The sequence below is a fragment of the Stenella coeruleoalba genome (genome assembly GCF_951394435.1).
Source record: "Stenella coeruleoalba genome assembly, chromosome: 12".
Classification (NCBI taxonomy): domain Eukaryota; kingdom Metazoa; phylum Chordata; class Mammalia; order Artiodactyla; family Delphinidae; genus Stenella; species Stenella coeruleoalba.
Window position 1 is genome coordinate 72,234,394 of NC_137158.1, and position 24,249 is coordinate 72,258,642.

At 38.2% G+C, this 24,249-nt stretch overlaps 1 long non-coding RNA gene across 4 annotated transcripts in view; it reads right to left on the minus strand.

Annotated features, from left to right (window-relative positions):
- The window catches only part of LOC307195309, a 442,224-nt gene that overhangs the window by 231,505 nt on the left and 186,470 nt on the right, over positions 1-24,249 (minus strand). For all 4 annotated transcript variants that reach the window (XR_013830787.1, XR_013830788.1, XR_013830789.1 and 1 more), the window contains one exon: positions 19,562-19,664. This is a non-coding gene — a long non-coding RNA (uncharacterized lncRNA). The remainder of the gene's footprint in view (positions 1-19,561; positions 19,665-24,249) is intronic.

Genomic DNA, 24,249 nt, shown 5'->3' on the forward strand with positions numbered 1-24,249 from the left:
TAATAGTGATCCCCTTCTGCTTTTGGAGTTTGGGCAAGTTTCCTCTTTACATAAACTTTGCCTCTTTGTTTCTCCTTATTAATACATAGTTATGGGATTTTGAATATTGACTCATTTCTTTCATGTCATGCTACATTGAAACAGACCATGCACAAAGCAAACTTAAGCAAGAGAACTTACAAAAACTGAATATGAACCCATATGAAAAATGTTAAAATGAAATTGTTTTGGTAGTTTTATGGATATCCTTCCCAAATCTTTACTTGCATAAAGATTTTTCTTTTTATATAAATTGAAACATCCATGGTAATTTTAAGGGAGAGAGTACTGAAAGGAACATAGGTCCTTGAGTCAAGTCACAGGTTCATATAGAGGTTTCACAACTTTCTAGTTCAACTTCAATTTCTTTATTTCTGAAACAGAATTATTACAAATGCCTGTTATGATTCTTGGGAGGATTAAAGGTAATGATGTAAAATGCCTATAACATAGTAGATTCTTATAAATAGTAGTTACTCTTATAGTATACCACCTCCATAGTGGAGAAGGAGGACCAGGAGGCTAAAATAAATCTAAATGAAATGAAGGAAATCAGACTGTGATTCAACTAAAATCAAGAAGTCAAGTTGAAAACAGATCAAGATATCCTGAACTATACTTTTATTCAGTATTCATAACAAGTATAATTACAACTATTATTTAAGTTTTCTTATTTGTGTAATAAGGCAAAGAGCTAAACAATATGGCAACATCCAATACAGTTAAAAGCTCTGGTATATGTGACAAGAAAAGTTAAGAATTTAAGGGCTGCCTGGGTGGTTTGTTGCTCTGTGCAAGGTTGTCAAATAGGTTTTTGTATACTTGCATTATTGGATTATTTGATTTCAGACTTATGGTGTATGCTATTAGCCTATGAAATATTGAAAAGAATTTAAAGGCTGGATGAGCACAGGATGGTCAACAGAACCTGACCAATGAACCTATCTTATCAAGTTTAGATGCAGGAAGGGAGGGGTCAGGTGCTCTCTATCTGCCATCCCTGGTAGTCTGTGGGTATTAGATTGCATTTGCATAGCGGTATAGGTAGGTTATTTTTTTTTTCAAATGTCTCTGAAACAAACTTTGATATAAATGCTTTGTGCCCCAACAAGCCTTAGTAGACTCAGATCTTCATGCAGTGAAAAGATGTTTCCCCTGCTTCAGAAATCAATCACTGCAAACAGCAGAGGGAACTTAAACTGCCTCAGATTGGTGTCAAGTTTAAAGAAAAGAGAAAAAAATACCTTGCTCCATGAGGATGAACAGCAAAATCCTAGCAACTGACCTTTGACTGAGTGGTTATAGGAAAATGCTCTATTTGCTCCCCTGAGCCAATTGAATCACAACGCTCATTGTACCCTGGAAAAATATCAACTTCAGCTAGAAAAAAATGGAATAACTAAACAGAATGTTTGATCAATTAATGGCTTCCTTTTAACCACATCTTTAGCAGGATAGGCCTAAAAGAGTAGGCCTATGACAAGAGCTACAAAACAGCTAACCTATCTTAGATTGTTCCTAGAAGGTCTTGGGTACATCTCCTAGAAAGTGAACAAAGAAATCATGACACTATTTAATCAGTTTTCAATTACCCAGAAGTTGGTAATCTTATTTGTGGATGGTTCATATCTCTATTCTCCTTCTGCTCTCTCTGGCTGAATGCCTTTTGGCTATTACAGTGTCCATGTGCACTTCCATGACAGAGGGGCAGGGAGAGATGTCAGCAAGCGTACAAACTGAGAGACCCATAAAAGTGAGAGAAGAGCAAGCACTGTGGCTAAATGAGGCTTATGTATTAACTGCAGATCTAAAAATTCCATGCTTTTCCTAAAATCATACTATGATGTCCTACCAGCTCAGAGCTTTATATTACCAGCATTCAATAAATATTAGTATAAAGAAAGTACAGAACAGTGATAAGAGTCCAGGGCATAGAGTTGGGTTACCTGTGTTCACATCCCATCTCTAAACTTAAAGTTGAATGACTTACTTACTTGACGTCTCTGTGCCTTAGTTTCCTTATTTGAAAAATAGCAACGTGATAGATTGCATTGTTATCAAAATATGGGTTGAAGGGGCAAAGTCTGGAGATGAGAATGTACCAAGGGAGAGAGAGAGATTAAATTTCTGCCATTTTCACAGCTCCCAACGAACAGTAACAAGGGCAGCTATCTGTGGTGGAAAAAACATATACACTTTCCCAAACAGAAAGTCCACAGACCATGTGACATTCTTCCCAAGCACCCTTTCACTGATGTGATTAGTTCACCATGAAGAAGGTGAATCCATAATTGATGTATATGCTCCTTGGGAGGAAATAAACAACAAGTTGGTCAACAGAAGCATCAAAGAAGAAATTTGAAAATACCTTGAGACAAATGAAAATGAAAAAATAACTTTCCAAAACCTATGGAAAGCAACAAAAGCAGTTCTAAGAGGAAAGCTCATAGCAATATAGGCCTACCTCAAGAAAAAAGAAAAATCTTAGATAAACAATCTAACTTTACACCTAAATAACTAGAAAAAGAAGGATAAGCAAAGCCCAAAGTTAGTAGAAGGAAGAAAATAATAAGGATCCAAGATGAAACAGAGAGTAAAACAAACAAACAAAAAACAATAAAAATGATCAATGAACATAAGAGCTGGTTCACTGAACAGATAAAGAAAATTGATAAACCTTTAGCAAGACTCATCAGGGAAGAGTTTTGGCCAAATAAATAAAATCAGAAATGAATAAGGAGAAATATAACTGATATCACAGAAATACGAAGAATCATGAGACTACTGGGAACAAATATATAGCAATTAATTGGACAACCTAAAAGAAACAGATAAATTCCTAGAAACCTATAATCTTCCAAGACCAATTACTAGTAAGGAGATTGAATCAGTAACCAAAAAAGTCTCAACAAACAAAAGTCCAGGACTAAATGGCTTTACTGGTGAATTCTACCAAACATTCAAAGAAGAATTAATAACAATCTTCTCAAACTTTTCCAAAATAGAAAAGGAAGGAGCACTTCCAAATTCATTTTACGATGTCAGCATTACCCTGATACCAATCAGACAAAGACATCACAAAGAAAGAAAATGATAGGCCAATATTCCTCATGAACATAGATGCAAAAATCCTCAACAAAATACTAGCAAACTGACTCCAACAATACATTAAAAGATCATACACTATGACCAAGTGGGGTTTATTCTGGGGATGCTAGGATGGTACAACATCTACAAATCAGTCAATGTGATAACACCACATTAACAAAATGAAGGATAAAAATTACATAATCATCTCAAAAGATGCAGAAAAAACATTAGACAAAATTCAATATCTTCTTATGATAAAAACTCTCAACAAAATGGGCATAGAGAGTACATACCTCAACATATTAAAGGTCACATAAGACAAGCCCACAGCTAACATCATACTTAATAGTGAAAAGCTGAAAAGCTTTTCCTCTAATATCGAGAACAAGACAAGTATGCCCACTCCCACCACTTTTATTCAACACAGTATTGGGAGTGTTAGACACAGCAATCTTACAAGAAAAATAAGTAAAAGTAATCCAAATTGGAAAGGAAGAATAAAACTGTCACTGTTTTCAGAATACCTGATTCTATACAGAGAAACCTAAAGATGGCACCAAAAAATGTTAGGACTAATAAATTAATTCAGTAAATTTGCAGGATACAAAATTAATGTACAGAAATCTGTAGTATTTCTATATACTAAAAATGAACTACCAAAAAGAGAAACTAGGAAAATAATCTGATTTACAATTTCATCAAAAAGTATAAAATATCTAGGAATAAATTTAACCAAGAGGTGAAAGATCTATATTCTGAAAACTATAATACACTGATGAAAGAAACTGAAGGCAACACAAACAACTGAAATGATATCTTGTGCTCTTGGATTGGAAGAATTAATATTGTTAAAGTACCCATATTACTCAAAGCAATCTACAGACTAAATGTAATCCCTATCAAAATACCCATGGCATTTTTCACAGAACTAGAATAAAGAATCCTAAAATTTATATGGACCACAAAAGACCACAGATAGCCAAAGAAGCCTTGAGAAAGAAGAACAAGGCTAGAGGTATCATGCACCCTGATTTCAAACTATACTACAAAAGCTATAGTAATCAAACAGTATGGTACTGGTACATAAACAGACATGTAGATCAATGGAACAGAATAGAGCCAAGAAGTATACCTAAACTTATATGGTCAATTAACCTATGACAAAGGAGAAAAGAACATACAACAGAGAAAAGACAGTCTCTTCAATAAACGATGTTGGGAAAACTGGACAGCTACAATCAAAAGAATGAAACTAGACCATTTTCTTACACTGTATATAAGAATAAATTCAAAATTGACTAAAGACTTAAATGTAGGATGTAAAACCATAAAAATCCTAGAAGAAAACATGGGCAGTATGCTCTCTGACATTGGTCTTTGCAATATTTTTTGGATCTGTCTCCTCAGACAAGGGAAACAGAAGCAAAAATGAACAAAGAACTACATTGAAATAAAAAGGTTTTGCACACTGAAAGAAACCATCAACAAAATGAAAAGATAGCCTACTGAATGGGGGAATATTTACAAATGATATGTTTGATAAGGGATTAATATCCAAAATATATAAAAACTCATACAACTCGACATCAAAAAAAACAAACAGTCCAATTTAAAACTGGGCAGAGGACCTGAATAGACATTTTTCCAAAGAAGACACACAGATGGCCAACAGGCACGTGAAAAGATGCCCAACATCACTAATCATGAAGGAAATGCAAATCAAAACCACAAAGAGATATCATCTCACACCTATTAAGGTGGCTACTATCAAAAAGACAAGAAATAACAAGTGTTCGCAAGTATGTGGAGAAAAATGAACCTTAGTGCACTGTTGGTGGGAATGTAAATTGATACAGTCACTCTAGAATCGGTATGAAGTTTCCTCAAGAAATTAAAAATAGAACTACTAAATGATCCAGCAATTCCACTTTTGGGTATTTATTCAAAGAAATGAAAGCACTAATTCAAAAATATATATACTCTCCAATGTTCATAGCAGCATTATGTAAAATAGCCAAGATATGGAAACAACTTGTGCCCACTGCTAGATGAATAAATAAAGAAGATACGGTATATTCATACACTGGAATATTACTCATAAAAAGAATGAAGTCTTGCCATTTGCAACAACATGGGTGGACCCAGAGAGTATTATGCTGAGTCAAATAAATCAGACAGAGAAAGACAAATGATCTATGTTACCACTTATACGTAGAAGCCTAAAACAAACAAACAAACAAACAAAAAACTAATGATCAAATGTAACAAAACAGAAGCTGACTTAATAGATATAGAGAACAAGCTGGTGGTTGCCAGAGGGCAAGAGGATGCGGAAAATGGGAGAAATAAGTGAATGGGGATTATGAGGTACAAACTTCCAGTTATAAAATAAATAAGTCACAGCCATGTAATGTACAGCATAGGAAATACAGTCAATAATATTGTAATAACAATAATATTTTAATAACTTTGTATGGCAATAGATGGTAAGTAGACTCACTGTGGTGATCATTTTGTAATGTATAAAATTATTGAATCAATATGTTGTCATACATCTGAAACTAACATAATATTGTAAGTCCATTACATGTCAATTAAAAAAACACACATAAAGAAAGCAGGAAGAAATTAATAAAAATAAAGAATAAGACGGTGAATTACAAATAGAAAAACCATAGATTTAACTAGTAAACATAAGGATGAAGAATGTGAGAATGATAACGTGACTCACCATATTCTGAGGTTCTCTTGAAAAAGGTCTGAAATATTCTTCCTCCTCAAATCTCCAAGATTTTCCTCTATCCCATTTTTATAAAACATCAAATTTTGCTTAGAAATAATACAACATGCTCCTAAAATGTATTCTTATTTCTAAAATGGATAAAGCACTATCTCTTAGAATTCAGCTCAGCCAAATTAATGTCAGCAGACTCATACTAGATAAAGAGGACTGGCAGTCAAACTGGAGGAGGTCACTGTTCTCCTGTAGCTCATCTAGCAGGGAAGACAGACCTATACAGAGAAATGCAGTTTTAGGGTAGTCAGCATGTGGTAATGGAGTTAAATAAACAATAATAATAATTCATTGCTTTTTTTTTTCCCTATTGCAGAAGGACAAGTTACTCTGCTCAAGACAATTTATCGTACAACAAGCTTTAGCAGGGAAAAACAAAAATTGAAGTGATGTGATTTGAGTGACAGTTGTGTATTAATATTCTAAAACCTATGACAAATCGTTTAATCTCCTTGTGCCTCAGCTCCCTCATCTAAGAAACCAGGAGAATGACTGTACTCACAGTACTGAGCTCACAGCGTGCAAGGTTCAAATGAGATAACGTTCCTGAAAACCCTTTTAAATGTGCTATGTGCAAAAGTTATTTTCATTGACGCCATTAGCATCAAAGTGTAAATGATTGTGAATTTCACACTTTTCTTCCACTTGCTCTTGAAAACCATCTTCAGTCACCACTTTTTGAAGTCAAGACTTTCTTAAATGAATAGTGTACAAAGGATCCTGATTCACAAATTTAATGGTTGCACTCCTTCATCTTAAAGCCATAGTCATACCCCAAATTAGCTAAGATCAGTGTGTGATCCAGAGTGTAGAGTTCTTTGTAGCCTAAATATTGAGACTCTTTAGGATATGTTGTGTTTACTCTTTTAGACTCTATTCATTATTTAGACATTCTTATTAATCATGTAATTACAATGTAATTATAATTACAAAACAACAGAAGTTCTCCAAACTGACCTCAGGTTAACAGATTCTGCTTACCCACAGCTCTCTGCTACAGGATGAACGCTCACACGAATACACCTTTTGAATGTTGACATTCTGTTCCTATCTTTGAGTGATATGCTTACTATGAGTTGATGTCTCTTCCCAAACTCTTTAGGTGGATTTTACTGGTAACTATAAGTATGTAATTAAATTTACTATTAAATAAACTAAAAATGTTAACTGGGAGAAATTGAATTGTTTCCATCAATTTGAGGTTGAATGGTTTAGAAAGATTCAGAAATAGGCAAAAATTCACTATCAAATGAGTTGCAGACAAGACAATTATATAAGGTTAAGGGGAAAGAAGATAAAAAATCTAAAGGGATTCTGACACTGGTATTGTGTCAGAAGTATCTAACTTCTTATTCTACTTTCAAGAATATGGAAATTTAGGGTCATACCTTATGATTAATGTAATAAAATAAATCAGAACTTTTATCAATGGGCACAAAGAATAGAGTATAAATGGTCAAAGAATAGGCCTGAGCGCTATCTCAAAAGATTGTTGAATGAATGTACACTTCATGTCTTAAAATTTAACATTTTTAATGTATATAGGAGTCATTTTTATGATGCTTTGTTTTGACTTTTTAAAATAAACTGACCAAGTATGCATTATTAAAATATTAATATTACTTTGGGGACTTCCCTGGTGGCGCAGTCGCTGGGAGTCCGCCTGCCAGTGCAGGGGACATGGGTTTGAGCCCTGGTCCAGGAAGATCCCACATGCGGAGCAACTAAGTCCGTGCGCCACAACTACTGAGCCTGCATGCCACAACTACTGAAGCCTGCATGCCTAGAACCCATGCTCCGCAACAGGAGAAGCCACTGCAATGAGAAGCCTGTGCACTGCAATGAAGAGTAGCCCCCGCTCACCGCAACTAGAGAAAGCCTGTGCACAGCAATGAAGACCCAATGCAGACAAAAATAAATTAATTAATTTTAAAAATTAAAAAAATATTAGTTTGTAAACTGAAATTATTTCAAAATGAGAACATATAAGAACATACATGATTATTTTAAAATTCCATTAAATGAATAAATATGAACTAATTCCCAATTCAGTCTCAGGTAAAATAATAGACTCTGTAAGGAACAGAAAGACAAATAAAGCTAAGCACCCACTTTCAAGGCTCTGAAAACTCACAGACTTCTTACATGTGGGAAAGCTCTCAGATACCTATGTACCCACTGTAGAACTGAAAACAGAGAAGAACAAAGAGCATTTCTGTCTACTACTCAACTCTGTAAGGGTTAAAATTGCAACCTGCTGCAGTCCTGACCAGCAGTGCACTCTGAGAGGAAATTAAGGTAACAGTATGAGGCACTCTGTGCTTTGGACAAGCAGCCCCCTTACATAGATGTATATCTCTGGAAGGATTTTTTTTTTTTTTTTTTTTTTTTTTTTTTTTTGTGGTACGCAAGCCTCTCACCGTTGTGGCCTCTCCCGTTGCGGAGCACAGGCTCCGGACGTGCAGGCTCAGCGGCCATGGCTCACTGGCCCAGCCGCTCTGCGGCATGTGGGATCCTCCTGGACCAGGGCACAAACCCATGTCCCCTGCATCGGCAGGCGGACTCTCAACCACTGCACCACCAGGGAAGCCCTCTGGAAGGATTTTAATGAACCCAGATTCTTGCATCTTCTCCTACATAGAAAAGCACTAGGATCATTAACCTGAGATATCTCTTCTTGACTAGCAGTAATCTTTCACCAAGATATATACTTGAGAGCACAGGTTCTCTAGCCAAAAAATCACATATAAACTGGCTTCTCCCCTCTTCAGAACAACTTCCTCAGAGCTACTAAGTGACTGTCTCCCAGGCTCTAGTCCTCAGTAAGGCCCTGAATAAAACTTAACTCACAACTCTTGCATTTTTCCTTCAGTCAATACCCTTCAAGTTGTGCAGATCACAACTGGCATAACCATTTAGAGTGGTTATAATGTGGTCAAAATGAAATGCACCCTTGGTTTTGGTGAACCAATCAGACCCAAGCACTGAAATAGCTGATGTTTTACAGTCCGTTTTCTATGTCAGCCACGTTAACTACTTTTATTGATAGGAATTGTCACTACATTCCTACTACCATCTAGGTAGAGACTAGTAGAAAATACAATGATTAACAAGATCTCTGAATTATTTGCAAAGTGCAATGGAAGGTCTTTGAAGGATTTTAAGGCTAATGACATGATCCAATTTACATTTTAAACCCTCTCAGATTAGAAGAAGAAAGGGTTAGAATGGAGAGAAAAAAGAAAACCAGAAATGATGTTAATATGTTCTGTTATCTCCAGGTTTCTGAAATTGTTTTATCATGTTTAAGGTGTGGTGAGCACATCTCAACTTCCTTATCTCAGATTCTAAGCTCCTTGATATCAGTAATCACAAATCTCACTGCTTGAAAACATACGTCTAGAATTTTTTCGAATTATCTTTATTTATAAGTTTGTCCTAGGGGCTTCCCTGGTGGCCCAGTGGTTGAGAGTCTGCCTGCCGATGCAGGGGACACAGGTTCATGCCCCGGTCTGGGAAGATCCCACACGCCGCGGAGCGGCTGGTCCCGTGAGCCACGGCCGCTGAGCCTGCGCGTCCGGAGCCTGTGCTCCGCAATGGGAGAGAGGCCACAACAGTGAGAGGCCCGTGTACCGCAAAAAAAAAAAAAAAAAAAGTTTGTCCTGAAATTCCTATACACAGTAAAGAATGTGGCAGAAATTCTAATAAGTTGGCTTCCAAATGGCATCTCGCCACCTCTTGCACCCAGAAGCAACATAAGTCCTTCCTCACTTTGGCTCAGAATATATGGCCACTGCACTCAGGGAACCTAACACACAATAAGTTTAGCTCATCACATATTTTGAAAACTACTTTCTCAGCTAACTTTTGAAAATGTGAGAAGACGAAAAAAATGATGTCAGTTCTTTATCATTTTCAGCTATTTCCCTAAAACTAGATACATTTGCTCTTTTTTTTTTTTTTTTTTTTTTTTTTTTTTTTTTGGGCTCATCAGCCAATTTTCAAGGCAATTTGAGTTCACTTTTTGTGAAAGAGTCTTCAGGAAAATATTCTATCAAGGGCTTTGGGACAATCAAGATAAATGACACTCCTACATTTTGCTCATACTAATCACCCCTTTATGAATCGGCCCAAAAGCATGAATTCCTCTCTCCCAGGCTGCTCTTTATACAATCCTAATGCTGCTGCCTTCTGAGTCCTCTCTGCTTCATGCATTATCACTTCATTCTCTGTCTTGTTCCGCTACTGAGCTGCATCTCCCCCTAAGATTCTATTCTCAGAGTGGTTCTGCTTGGGATTTTGGCTACTAGAGATTAAAATTTTGAAAGAATGAAATAACTGATCTTTTAGGTAACCCTCCTCACTGTCATCTCCCAGAGGTTGATATTTTTCTATTTCTTCACTTAAAATTTAGATAATCTGTAAAAAACTATATACAATGGATTTGGGGGAATTTGAGTCTACCCATCGGAACACCTTCTGTTTGTTGTCAATATTTTTTTTTCCTTTTCTTTTTAATTTTTTTTATTGGAGTATAATTGCTTTACAATGTTGTGTTAGTTTCTGCTGTACAATTAAGTCAGTCAGCTATATGTATACATATATCTCCTCCCTCTTTGGTCCTCCCTCCCAACCCCTCTTCCCAGCCATCTAGGTCATCACAGAGCACCGAGCTGAGCTTCCTGTGTTTTACAGCATGTTCCCACTAGCTATCTATTTTATTCACTGTAGTGTATATATGTCATTCCTAATCTCCCAATTTGTCCCACCCTGTCTCCTTCCCACCCTGTGTCCACATGTCCGTTCTCTATGTCTGTGTCTCTACTCCTGCCCTGCAAATAGGTTCATCTGTACCATTTTATTAGATTCCACATATATGCATTAATATACAATATTTGTTTTTCTTTTTCTGGCTTACTTCACTCTGTATGACAGACTCTGGGTCCATCCACCTCACTACAAATAACTCAATTTCGTTTCTTTCTATCGCTGAGTAATATTCCATTGTATATATATACCACATCTTCTTTATTCATTCATCTGTCGTTGGACATTTAGGTTGTTTCCATGTCCTGTCTATTGTAAATAGTGCTGCAATGAACATTGGGGTACATGTGTCCTTTTGAATTATGGTTTTCTCAGGGTATATGCCCAAGAGTGGGATTTCTAGGTCATATGGTAGTTCTATTTTTAGTTTTTTGAGGAACCTCCACACTGTTCTCCACAGTGACTGTATCAATTTATATTCTTACCAACAGTGCAAGAGGGTTCCCTTTTCTCCACACCCTCTCCAGCATTTATAGTTTGTACATTTTTTGATAATGGCCATTCTGACCAGTGTGAGGTGATACGTCATTGTAGTTTTGATTTGCATTTCTCTAATAATTAGTGAAGTTGAGCATCCCTTCATGTGCCCCTTGGCCATTTGTATGTTCTCCTTGGAGAGATGTCTATTTAGGCCTTCCACCATTTTTGGATTGGGTTGTTTGTTTCTTTGATATTGAGCTCCATGAGCTGTTTGTATATTTTGGAGATTAATCCTTTGGCTGTTGCTTCATTTGCAAGTATTTTCTCCCATCCTGAGGGTTGTCTTTTTGTCTTGTTTATGGTTTCCTTTGCTGTTCAAAAGCTGTTAAGTTTAATTAGGTCATGTTTGTTTATTTTGTCTTTATTTTCATTAATCTAGGAGGTGGGTCAGAAAAGATCTTGCTGTGGTTTATGTCAAAGAGTGTTTCTCCTACGTTTTCCTCTAAGAGTTTTATAGTGTCCAGTCTTAATTTAGGTCTTTAATCCATTTTGAATGTATTTCTGTGTATGGTGTTAAGGAGTGTTCTAATTTCATTCTTTTACATGTAGCTGTCCAGTTTTCCCAGCACCACATATTGAAGAGGCTGTCTTTTCTCCACTGAATGTTCTTGCCTCCTTTGTGTATTTTTGCCTCCTTTGTCATAAATTAGGTGACCATATGTGCGTGGGTTTATCTCTGGGCTTTCTATCCTGTGCCATTGATCAATATTTTCCAACACTCACACAGAGTTGTGAAAGAAAGGAAATATTAGACTGCAATTACTGCATGGTGAAACTATCAAAGAATAGGTTTTTAAACTTTCTCTAAACTAGGCTGGAATTAGGAAGAAATCACAAATGAGATTAAACATTTTGATTGATAACTCAATGTGAGTGATATGTGGGAAAAATACTAGGTTGGGAGCCGAGCTTTGGTTTTTCCACCTTTTTGTAGCTGTTAGAACTTAAGATAATGAGGGTTTGTTGTAAAAATATATATGGAAAAAAGGACTAAGGGAATCTTTGCTAACCCAGTAACAGATATATTCTGGATCTCAAAGGAGAAGAATAGAGTTTGAGAATTAGAAGATGGTTTAAGATCCAAAGTCATTTTACTACCAACATTAACTTGTTCTTTAGTTAGACAATCTCTTGCCAATATTGTAACTCAGCTCCTCTCTCTAGCTCTACTGCTAGATATCTTTTAGTTTCTGCTTACTCATGATACCTGTACTTTGAACTTGAATGTATTCACAATCTCTACATACTCAGTTTCTCTTGACCCCTGCCAGCTTATCATCTCTGATACCTGACTTCTGTATCTTTTCCAGTATCAGCCTTCATCACCAACTGGAACACCCTTTGTATTTCGCACTCAAATTCTCCAAGGAAGAGAATCTGATTAAGTGTTCTTTAGTCATCATTTTGTTTGGGTAGAGTTCTCATGCCAGATTTCTCATGGGCTGCTACTAGCCGATAGATAGATCCATAATACAGATGTCTGTTTCCCAGCCCTGACCTAATCAGCTGCTGCTGGTGGGACACAATCATGTGGTAATTTTCTGTGCTGTTATTCGTGAAGACATCTATCAGTACCTAGTGCTATACGTGGGGGACTAGACTTCCTCTCCAGTGAACTTGGTTTCATCCAGGTTCCATTTCCATACCTATAACAGGAAAAGTTGGATGACATGTCCATCAAAGTCCTTTCAAATTCTAAGGTACTATGAGTGCACCTTTTGTATTTGTCCTCATTCTTTCTTTCTTTAGAAAAACAAATTTTTTTAGTTACTACTGTGACGTTAGGTATTATTCTAGATGTTGAAGAAACAGCAGTGACTGAGGTAGACCAAGTGTATAACAAGATTCTGGCAGTAGGAAAACTTTACCCCAGATGGTACCAATTAAGTGGTTTTAATGAAGGAGCTGCTTAGATGTGTTAAGAAATGTTTCAGAACAAGATAAGGAGAGTTGAGGCACCCCAAGGCCAGCAAGAGTGAGAAGCTGCCACCACATCTAAAGTTGGATGGGCGAGCAGGACATAATGGTAAACCAATGAGACTTTGAGACATGGAGGAAGAGATGCCTGGAAGAAACTATAGTACAAGGGATACAGGTGCTACCCAAAGACAAGGAAATTGCAGGAAAAGGCTCCTCAATCTCTCTCTCTTCTCACCCTCTAGTTTACCAGGGCTTTCCATTGGCCAAATCCAACTGAAAGTATGAGAGCAAACAATTTAAGGTGATATAGTCTTCAGTCTCTGAAAGCACACTGCAGCTCCAAGAAAATGGGAAATGGATAGGAGGGGATCAAATGGAAAATAATTGGGGCATAAATCTTACAATCAAGTGGAGTAAACAGATTAAAAACTTAAACTAAAATAAATACAGGGGCTTCCCTGGTGGCGCAGTGGTTGAGAGTCCACTTGCCGATGCAGGGGACACGGGTTCGTGCCCCGGTTCAGGAGGATTCCACATGCCGCGGAGTGGCTGGGCCCATGAGCCATAGCCACTGAGCCTGTGCGTCTGGAGCCTGTGCTCCACAACGGGAGGGGCCACAACAGTGAGAGGCCCGTGTACCGCAAAAAAAAATAAAATAAAATAAAGTAAAATAAATACAAAATAAAACAATAAAATTTGATCTTAAAAAAGGAACAAAGGAGGTAAAAGAAGACAGAAAGTGATTTTCAAGGAGGAAGGGATTATTTTAGAATAATGGAAAAAATAGTACATGTTGACAATTTTTGTCATTTTAATAAGTGTACTTGCCTTGGACTTTTTTATTTTGGAATATCTGATATGTGAAAGGAATGTATGTGACATATACAAGTTATGAACATAAAAGAAGAGCAAAAACCCATGAACAACCACCAATTAAAAAAGAAAATATCCAAACCACTGACACTTCTTTGTTCTCCATCATCCTTTTCTCCTTTCTCATTCTTCATCAATAAAACTCAGTAACCTGAGTTTGTGAGTTTATTACTAAATTCCATTCCATTATGGTTCACTACAGGATACTGCATATAGTTTCCTATGCTATAGAGTAGGACCTTGTTGTTTATCCATTCTATATATAATAGTTTGCATCTGCTAACCCCAAACTCCCAATCCAACCCTCCCCTTCCTCTCCTCTCCCTTGGCAACCATAAGTCTGTTCTCTATGTCTGTGGGTCTGTTTCTTTCATAGATAAGTTCATTTGTGTCATATTTTAGATTCCACATATAGGTGATATCCTATGGTATTTGCCTTTCTCTTTCTGACTTACTTGGAGTAGTATGATAATCTCTAGGTCCATCCAGGTAGCTGCAAATGGCATTATTTCATTTTTTATGGCTGAGTAATATTCCATTGTGTGTGTATGTATGTATGTGTGTGTATATATATATATACCACATCTTCTTTACCCATTCATCTGCCGATGGACATTTAGGTTGTTTCCATGTCTTGGCTGTTGTAAATAGTGCTGCTATGAACATAGGGATGTATGTATCTATTCGAATTACAGTTTTGTCTGGATATATGCCGAGGAATGGGATTGCTGCATCATATGGCAACACTATTTTTAGTTTTTTGAGGAATCTCCATACTCTTCTCCGTAGTGGCTGCACCAATTTATATTCCCACTAACAGTGTAGGAGGGTTTCCTTTTCTCCACAACCTCTCCAGTTTAATCACACTTTTTTTTTTTTTTTTTTGCAGTACACGGGCCTCTCACTGTTGTGGCCTCTCCCGTTGCGAAGCACAGGCTCCAGACGCACAGGCTCAGTGGCCATGGCTCACGGGCCCAGCTGCTCCGCAGCATGTGGGATCTTCCCGGACCGGGGCACGAACCCATGTGCCCTGCATTGGCAGGCAGACTCTCAACCATTGCGCCCTAATCACACTCTTTTTTTTTTTTTTTTTTTTTTTTTTTTTTTTTTTTGCGGTACGCGGGCCTCTCACCGCTGTGGCCTCTCCCATCGCGGAGCACAGGCTCCGGACGCGCAGGCCCAGCGGCCATGGCCCACGGGCCCAGCCGCTCCGCGGCATGCGGGATCCTCCCGGACCGGGGCACGAACCCGCGTCCCCTGCATTGGCAGGCGGACTCCCAACCACTGCACCACCAGAGAAGCCCCTAATCACACTTTTTAATACATGTTAGTTTTGCTTATTTTTTGAAATTTATAAAATTGAAATCTTAAATTCATTCTTTTCACTCTTGTTTTTACTGCTTAATAATACTTTTTAATTCACCCTTGGTGATACACATTGTTGTAGTTCAACTTCACTGTTGAAAAGATATTTCATTACACAAATATTGTATAATTTGTTCATTCATTTTCCTAAGGACATTTTGTTATTGCCAATTTGTTGGTTATGATACTGGTGCAAATATTCTTCTATCTCTTTTTTGGATACATAAACAACTATTTCTTTGTGGTATATAATGCATACAGGAATAGAACTGGTGTATTATGGACAAGGTGCATGTTAAGCTTTATAACGTAGTACCAACTTGTTTTTCCTACTGGTTGTATCTTTGTACACTCTCACCAGCAACGTTCAAGAGTTTCCCTTGATTCACGTACTCTCTGTCATTATGCTATGGGTTAAATGTTTGTATCTCCCCCAAAATTCATATGTTGAAATCCTAGTCCCCAAAGTGATGCTTACAAGCAGCCCTGAGTTATGATTCTAGACAACATCACCATGATAAGCATATGAGATGGAACACTTGGCCTAACAGTTACTAAGACTTACTAGAAGGTCATTATAATACAAACAGTATAATATTAATACAAAAATAGACAAATTGACCTACAGACCAGGATGGCTGTAAGACAGACTCGTATCTCAGAATTTACTGCATAATAAAGGTGGTACCACAAGTCAGACTGTTTAGTGAACGATGATAGGAAAGCTGCTCATTATGGAAAAAAATCCATACCTATTATCACCTACAAGAATGGAATCCACGTATACTAAAGAAATAAGCCAAAAGAAACCAAGGCAGAAGATAATGTGCCCTAGGGTTAGGGAAGAACTTAAAATTCCAAAAGCATCATTAATAGTTTTAATCACATCAAATTAAGAATCTCTGTGAATCAAGTTAACATAAAGCTGTTGCAGAGAGATGATATTTGCCAGAGGAATAAAACCACAGGAAATGATTATCTAAATATACAAGAAACTCATGCATATGAAAAAAGCATAAGAATCTCAAATTTTAAAAATGAGTAAAGGATATCTGAGCCAATTCAGAGCCAAAGAAACCCAATATATGATAGGGGCCGAAAATCATTGGTAATCAGAGGAACGCACTTTAAAACAAAACAGAGATAACAGTTTAGACCCATCATACTCTAAATACAGAGGGCTGAGTGAAAAAAATAAGGAACCCAATACTATCTATGTAAATTACAACTCATGAAATAATTCATGGCTTACACTAATACTTTAGAAAAGAAGAATATAAACCAAATATACATTGGGGAATTGAGAGTGAGGAGTGGACCAGAGGCCTCGCAAAGAGCAATGATCACCAGATGCCCAGAACTGCAGAGGATTACTAAGGAACCTTTGGCTCATTAACCAAAGCAAAACCATAGCGCACAGGTGAAATCATACGACGTCATCTTAAATTCCCAATTCCATCATGGGAGTCCTACCCACAGGACACCCAGCTCAGAAGTCCACCATCAGCTAAGCTCTTTGCTTCCCTGGGAGTATCTTGTTCCCCAACAGTCCTAATCATCCTTCTGTAGGCTGAGGATAAAATGACTCTTTATCTAGTTTTCCAAATATTTATATTTCTATGGTAATATAGCACTGGAATATAAAAGTGATTTTTTTTTTTTTTTTTTTTTTTGTGGTACGCGGGCCTCTCACTGTTGTGGCCTCTCCCGTTGCGGAGCACAGGCTCCGGACGCGCAGGCTCAGCAGCCATGGCTCACGGGCCCAGCCGCTCCGCGGCATGTGGGATCTTCCCGGACCGGGGCACGAACCCGCGTCCCCTGCATCAGCAGGTGGACTCCCAACCACTGCGCCACCAGGGAAGCCCTGTTGTTTTTTTAATAATTGAAATTTTAACCAAAACTTTTTTCTCTCATTTTCTTGTATCTTTTTATTCCCACCCATTCATTCAGTAGAAGTCATTGCCTCAGGGAAGGGATAATATGGCAGAGAAAATCTTTTTGGTGTTAAAAGCATCACTATGAAGTATGTAACCCCCAAGCCATAAAACATTATCTCTGGAAAACCAGATGAAGAGCCAGGCCAGCTTGTCCTCAGACTACATAAAAGTGGTCATGACTGCGGGGAACAAGAGCAGCCACGGCAGAATCCAAGTTAAATGATGGTGGGTTCCTAAGCTCTGTTTCCTACAGAACGGTCTCTGCAGACGGAACTGGGAATCCCAGATCAGACAGAACTGGGCCCCTAGCCCCAGGGGAGTACCTGGAACCAGCAAGATTCCTGTGTCCTGTCCCTCAGCCCGGCTCCCCAGCATGGCACCAGGACAGGCCTGAGGCCACGTAACAGAGTATCTTGCAATAATGCAGGAAGAGCTTTGCGCCTGAGAGCAGAGCAGAGACAGCTGCTCTGAAAGTCATTTGTAAGATCGTAGTAGATGCACCAGGGGCCCAAAGTCAAAATGGGAACAGAGACCCCTCCTTTGAGTCTATGTAGATGAAGAATGATTTCAAGGAAAGGTCTTCTCCATCCCTCAAGTCTCTGCCTTCGCTCTTAGACATCACCCCACAGAAAGGAAGAGGCACTCCACTAAACACATGGGCTCTCAATGTGGGACTATCTCGCTCCCCAGCAGACATGTGGCAATACCTGGAGACATGTTTTGCTGTCACAAGTGGGGGGTGCTGCTGGAATCTGATAGGCAGAGGTCAGAGATGCTGCTGAACATTCTACGGTGCACAAAATGGCACCCCCCAAACAAAGAATCACCCAGCCCCAAATGTCAGCAAGGTCAAGGTTGAGAAACACTTCCCTAAACTGAGATTAGGTTTTGACGACCTGGCACAATAAGAGATTTATAATTTTAACATAAATGCTCATTTGTTTTAAATAAAGAAAATTACACCTAGTTCGTGGGTTGAAATGTGGAACCACTTGCTTACGCTCAGGAATATATCCTTTCTCTAATATAAAATAATCAACAATTATCAGTTTTGCATTTAATGAAAAGGTTGTGCGGGGGGAAGAAAAGTTGAAGTAGCTTTAAAGTAAGACAAAGCACCTCACTCACAAGGAGGAAAAAGAATTGGTGACATGAGGACAGATGCTGGAAGCTTACGACAATATCTGAAGCAAATGAGAGAAGCAAAGGGGGGGTAGCGGGTGGGGAGTGGGGTGTGGTGTTAGGGTTAGGGGAGAAGAAAAGTACGTGCAGGGAAGTCATCCCTGGCTGGAGGAACATTCAGAGGGGAACAAGTGGCTCCTAACTTAGGACGATGAGGACCATGAGCATTTTTCAGAGAGGTGAGGTGGGTTTTCTTCCAGACTCTCCAGCAGAAGTTTACTAAGAAGGTAGCCTGAGAACCTCAGATCACTAACATCCCAAGAAGTATATCAGCAAAGGGAAAAATTGAAAGGGCTTTCAAAAATAGCATAGGTGAGGGCTTCCCTGGTGGTGCAGTGGTTGAGAGTCCGCCTGCTGATGCAGGGGACACGGGTTCGTGCCCCGGTCCGGGAAGATCCCACATGCCGCAGAGTGGCTGGGCCCGTGAGCCATGGCCGCTGAGCCTGCGCGTCCAGAGCCTGTGCTCCGCAACGGGAGAGGCCACAGCAGTGATAGGCCCATGTACCGCATAAAAAAAAAAAAAAGCGTAGGTGAAAGCAAAAGCCAGAAACGATGAAGAGAGGAAAAGGGGGAAAAGAGAAGAAAAGAAGGAAGGGAGAGGAGAGAGGTACAGGGGAAGGGAGGGAGAGAGAGAGATCTAGAAACAATTGCAATGAGTAATAAAGAAAACCAGTCTTATGTTAATGACATGCCAAAGTGTTCCATTTTTATGCAAAAGCAAATAACTGTGAAGTATCCCCAACATAAACACTGATTAAAAGAGATTAAATGTCTCGGGATGAAATGTCATAATATTACACAGTGTCAGTTTGTGGTGTTCTCAAAATGTTAATGACCTCCAGCTTCAGCTGCTTCCATTACCAGCTATCTCAAGGGAGAACAGCCTCAGCTGCAGGGTTGCCAGGAGGAGCTCAGAGCCTCGTCCCATCTCCTCCCCATTAACAGATAAAATTTCACTGAAAATGATTCGGTGACATTTGGCCATAATTCAGAAGGGACCACATTTTTTAAAAAGAATTTTTCTTTTATCAGAAAGTACTTGAGTTTATCTTACCATTTCAATAATGCTCCAGACCTCATTCAGTCAGTCTTCAGTACTCTTTGGAATAACAGTTTTCTATTCTCTAACAGTGACATTTCCCCAGCAATGGTAGCATCTGCAGAAAATTTAGGAAGTGAGGGTTCATCATTTTACAAACTAATTCTGGAAAAAAGCGTGGGTCAGGATGAATTTATCACTATTTCACCAGGACTGATCCCAGAATTCTTCATAAAGTGTTAGTGTACTCTGAGTGGCCACGCCCCCTCATTTACTTTAATAAAAATCATTAGTACTTCCGGTCTCCACAATTATTTTTGCCTCCAAGCCAAATAAAATAGGCTAACACCCTGTGGTCACTTTATGAGTCATTCTCTCCCACCTATTCTACTGACCCAGTTTCTCTCACACAGCCAGGACACGTGCCATCTAACTGGCTACACTTTTGAACGCATGAACCTCAATGGGTATGTATCTGTTGCCTAGTAATATCTACGCTTTCTGCAGTACATAAGTGCATTCAGACATTTATGGTTGGTGCAATTCTGCATTTATTCAACAAATGCTCATTGAGTTTTTATTAAGCACAAGCTCTCTAATTAGTCCCTTCTCTCAATAAATTTCTTAACATCTGGAGTGGGGTCAGGGGTGACAGAAAGAACAATATGGGGCAAGATAGATATGTGCCACTTCTAGGGTCCAGTTACAGTGCTCAGTAACTAACACAAGGAAGTCTTTTAGCTGGAGACTTCAGGAGAAACCTCAGCGCAGGTGGGTTATACAAAATGGACCTCGTAAATTTTGACAGAATGTTGACTGAGATGAACTGAATAAAACATTCTATCTGCCCTGTCTGAATACAGTAACCTATAGCCACATATGGCTATTTAAATTAAAGTTAAGTAAACTGAAATAAAATTTAAATTTCAGTCACACTAGCTTCAAGTGCTCAATAACCACATGTGGCTAGTGGTGACCATAGTGGACAGTGTAGAAGAATATTTCCATCACTGCAAAAAAATTCATCGGACAGCTCTGTTCTAAGTCGAAGAAACGGGATAATTACGAGAAACCACAAGTGTTTTATGGATGTCTGGAGACCAGCAAACACCCCCCATTTGCTGGTGAATATCCTTGTGAACGTGCTCCTTCCTATGCTCCATCACAACCATCACTCCATTGCAAGGTAGAAAGTCATCCACACAAGAAAACTACAAAATTCATAAATACAAGCAAACTACAAGCTCCCTTTTGAATCTGTTTAAAGGATTGACCAGGATTGGGGATCACAGACAGTTCTTGATCCCTTTCCACCATGAAAGCACAACCAATGTCCTACTCAGTTATTTTGGCCAGTCATTCCCAAGTATGAATTAATGGGGGCTTACTGTATTCTGTGTTGATGATTCATCACCATAGGCCAGTGAAGCAGAGTAAGTATCAGAAGCAGTGAACATTACTGGTTGGAACAGTAAAGTGGATGGGGCTTAGATCTACTCACAGGAAGGGAAAATAAGGCTTTTGATGAGAAAAGACAATACCCGGTAGTATAGGCATTCTTTCCACCCCTGCAATCTTTCCACTGCTGATGTTTCCTGTCATTTTTACATGAGGACCCAACCTTTACCTTACACTATCTTGGGCATTTTATGTAACTTAACTCAGGCAATTTTCAGATGTCAGTCTCTACAGGATGTGCTGTGTATTTTAAAGAAATTTTACAATATATTTCCATTCACAGCATTTTAAGATGTAGGCTTCTATGACATGTGATAAAGAGAAATCCCTTCCCTGGTGGGAGGTGATCAAGATACCCTCTTCAGGTTCTAATAGTGAATGACCATATTTAAAAGGTGTGCACGTTCTGTGAACGTTAAAAAAAAAAAAAAAAAAAAAGACTGAAAGCTGAGATCCTAAAGGTCAAAAGTAGAGAATGGAGAGAACGTAAAAATTTTATTCTATTTTTTCCATAATCAGAAAATAAAGTTTTATGTAAGTCCCTTTGATTTGCTAAATAAACATATTTGTGGATAGGAAATTCAAGAGACCTTTGGCATTTGAAGAAATCGACTGTCTCAGTATTCAACTGTATCAATCACACAATGACACTTGGTTTTCACCAAGCCACAAGGGGTCCGGATCACCTGGCAAAGATGAAGTGAAAATGTACACTGTGAACAATAACAGGCTTCTTGATCATGAGGATCCCATGCATTATCCCAGAGCAGACTAGCTTTGTCGAAGCCACAAGGACTTCAATACTCTCCTGGTGAGAAGACCTTTCCATTCTATAAATTCATTCTTTTAAAAAAAGTGATCTTACCCTAAACCTGTGGACTTTAAACCTTCTTTTTAAAGTAGACAGATGTCCAATATGGAAATCAGACAGAAGATCCTATAGGTGGTAGGGGGAAACAGGGCCCTTTGAGTTTTCTCTTTCTATTCCCTACATAATTCCAGAGATGCCAGTGAGCAAGGTTTGAAAACCACTATATCAAATTATTTCCATCACTGGCTGCCAAGTATGACACCCCCTGGAGTTGTACAGCATAGCAGGCCTGCCCAAAACGCCAGAAACAGCAATTAATTATAAGAACTAGGATGTTTTTGTATCTTCCAGAGTCTCCTATAAAAATGCAAATGTTCCTGGGGAGAAAGATCTTAAGCAATCATGGGGAATTATTTTATCAATTCAATTTGCAGCTTGGAAACTTCGGTGACAGCAAAGCCCTGTAGGATTGGGCACAGATAAAGGAACTGAAACAGATGTAACCAAGGAAAAATGTCTTTATTTCCTGAGGTTGTACAGGACCCACCTAACAGGCTATTGATCGTTTTTAAATAAAGAAAATTATAAAATGGCCAACATTTGAATGTATCTTCATTGCCAGATACTTTTCCAAGTCTCAATCTATGTTTTAGCTCATTTTATGTATTCCTTTATACATTAGCTCATATATGTATGCCTTACAACAACATGATGAAAGTACAATTTTATACCCATATTACAGATGAGGCAACTGAGGCACAGAAGAGTTAAGGTCACACAGCTAATAAGAGGCAGAGCCAAAATTCAAATCTGCACAGTCTGACTCTAGGGCCTGTGATAACCTCGCACAATGGTTAATCTTCCAGAGGTGCACAATTATTTCAGTTCACCCCAGCACTTCTAAAGGGTGGCCCCCTCTGAACTTTAACTCTCTGACCTCTGTGATTCTCTTGATTTTGGCTAATTACCCCAGAGAAAACAAGAAGGATGAATTTCCAGCAAGCTATGAGCTTATTGAGATGGGAATTATCTTCTAGTTTTGCACCCAATCTAACCAGTTGAATAACGATTTCACTCAATTGAGGCCTGGTGTTTTCAGGTCTGCCATGCACTGCAGCAAGTGTTGTGATGCTCAGCTCAGGAAAATGACACATATAGAGTTTGACTGAATATCACCTTCTAGAGCTGAACTGTGAAAACTGGTGACCCTAGGAGTTTGGCCTTTGCCCATATCATTAAAGCATCCATATTTTCTTCTAGGAGTTTCATGGTTTCAAGTCTTATGTTCAAGCATTTAATCCATGTTGAGTTGATTTTTGTGAGTGATGTAAGATAAAAGTTCAATGACACTCTTTTGAACATGGCTATCCAGTTTTCCCAGCACTGTTTATTAAAGAGAGTATCCTTTCCCCATATTCTTGGCTCCTTTGCTGAAAATTAACTGGCCATATAGGTATCAGTTTATTTCTGGGCTCTTTATTCTACCCCATTGATCTATGTCTGTGTCTTTATGCCAATACCATACTGTTTTGAGTACTACAGCTTTGTAATACAGTTTGGAATCAGGAAGTGTGATGCCTCCAGCTTTATCCTTTTTCCAGATTGCACTGGTTATTTGGGATCTTTTGTGGTTCCATACACATTTTAGGATTTTCTTTTCTAATTCTGTGATAAATGCCATTGGAATTTTGACAGGGATAGCATTGTATCTGTAGATCATTTTGGGTAGTCTGGATATTTTAACAATATTAATTCTTCCAATCCATGAACACAGAATATCTCCACTTATCTGTGTCCTCTTCAATTTCTTTCGTCCATGTCTTATTGTTTTCAGTATACCTCCTTGGTTAAATTTATTACTAAGTATTTTATTCTTTTTGATGCTATTTTAAATGAGATTGTTTTCTTAATTTTTATTTCTGAAACTCTTTTGCTGGTGTACTATATAGCACAGGGAACTATATTCAATATCCTGTGATAAGCCATAACAGAAAAGAATATGAAAGAGTGTATATATAGGTATAACTGAATCACTTTGCTGTACAGCAGAAATTAACACAACGTTGGGAATCAACTATACTTCAATAAAATAAAATTTTTTAAAATGCAACTAATTTTTGTATACTGATTTTGTATCCTTCAACTTTACTAAAATCATTTCTTAGTTTTAACATTATTTTTGGTGGAGAGAAGACTCAATATTTTAAAGATAATTTTCCCCCAACTAACATAGATTCAGTGTAATCCAATCAAATGCTCATCAGGCTTTTTTTTTTTTTTTTAAATTGACAATCTGATTATAAAATTTATGTAGACTAGAGAAAACAATTTGGGAAAAGATAACAAAGTTGGAGGACATACTCCATTGATTTCAAGATTTACTTTACTACCTTAGCAACCAAAACAGCATGATACAGTGTACAAATAGACATCC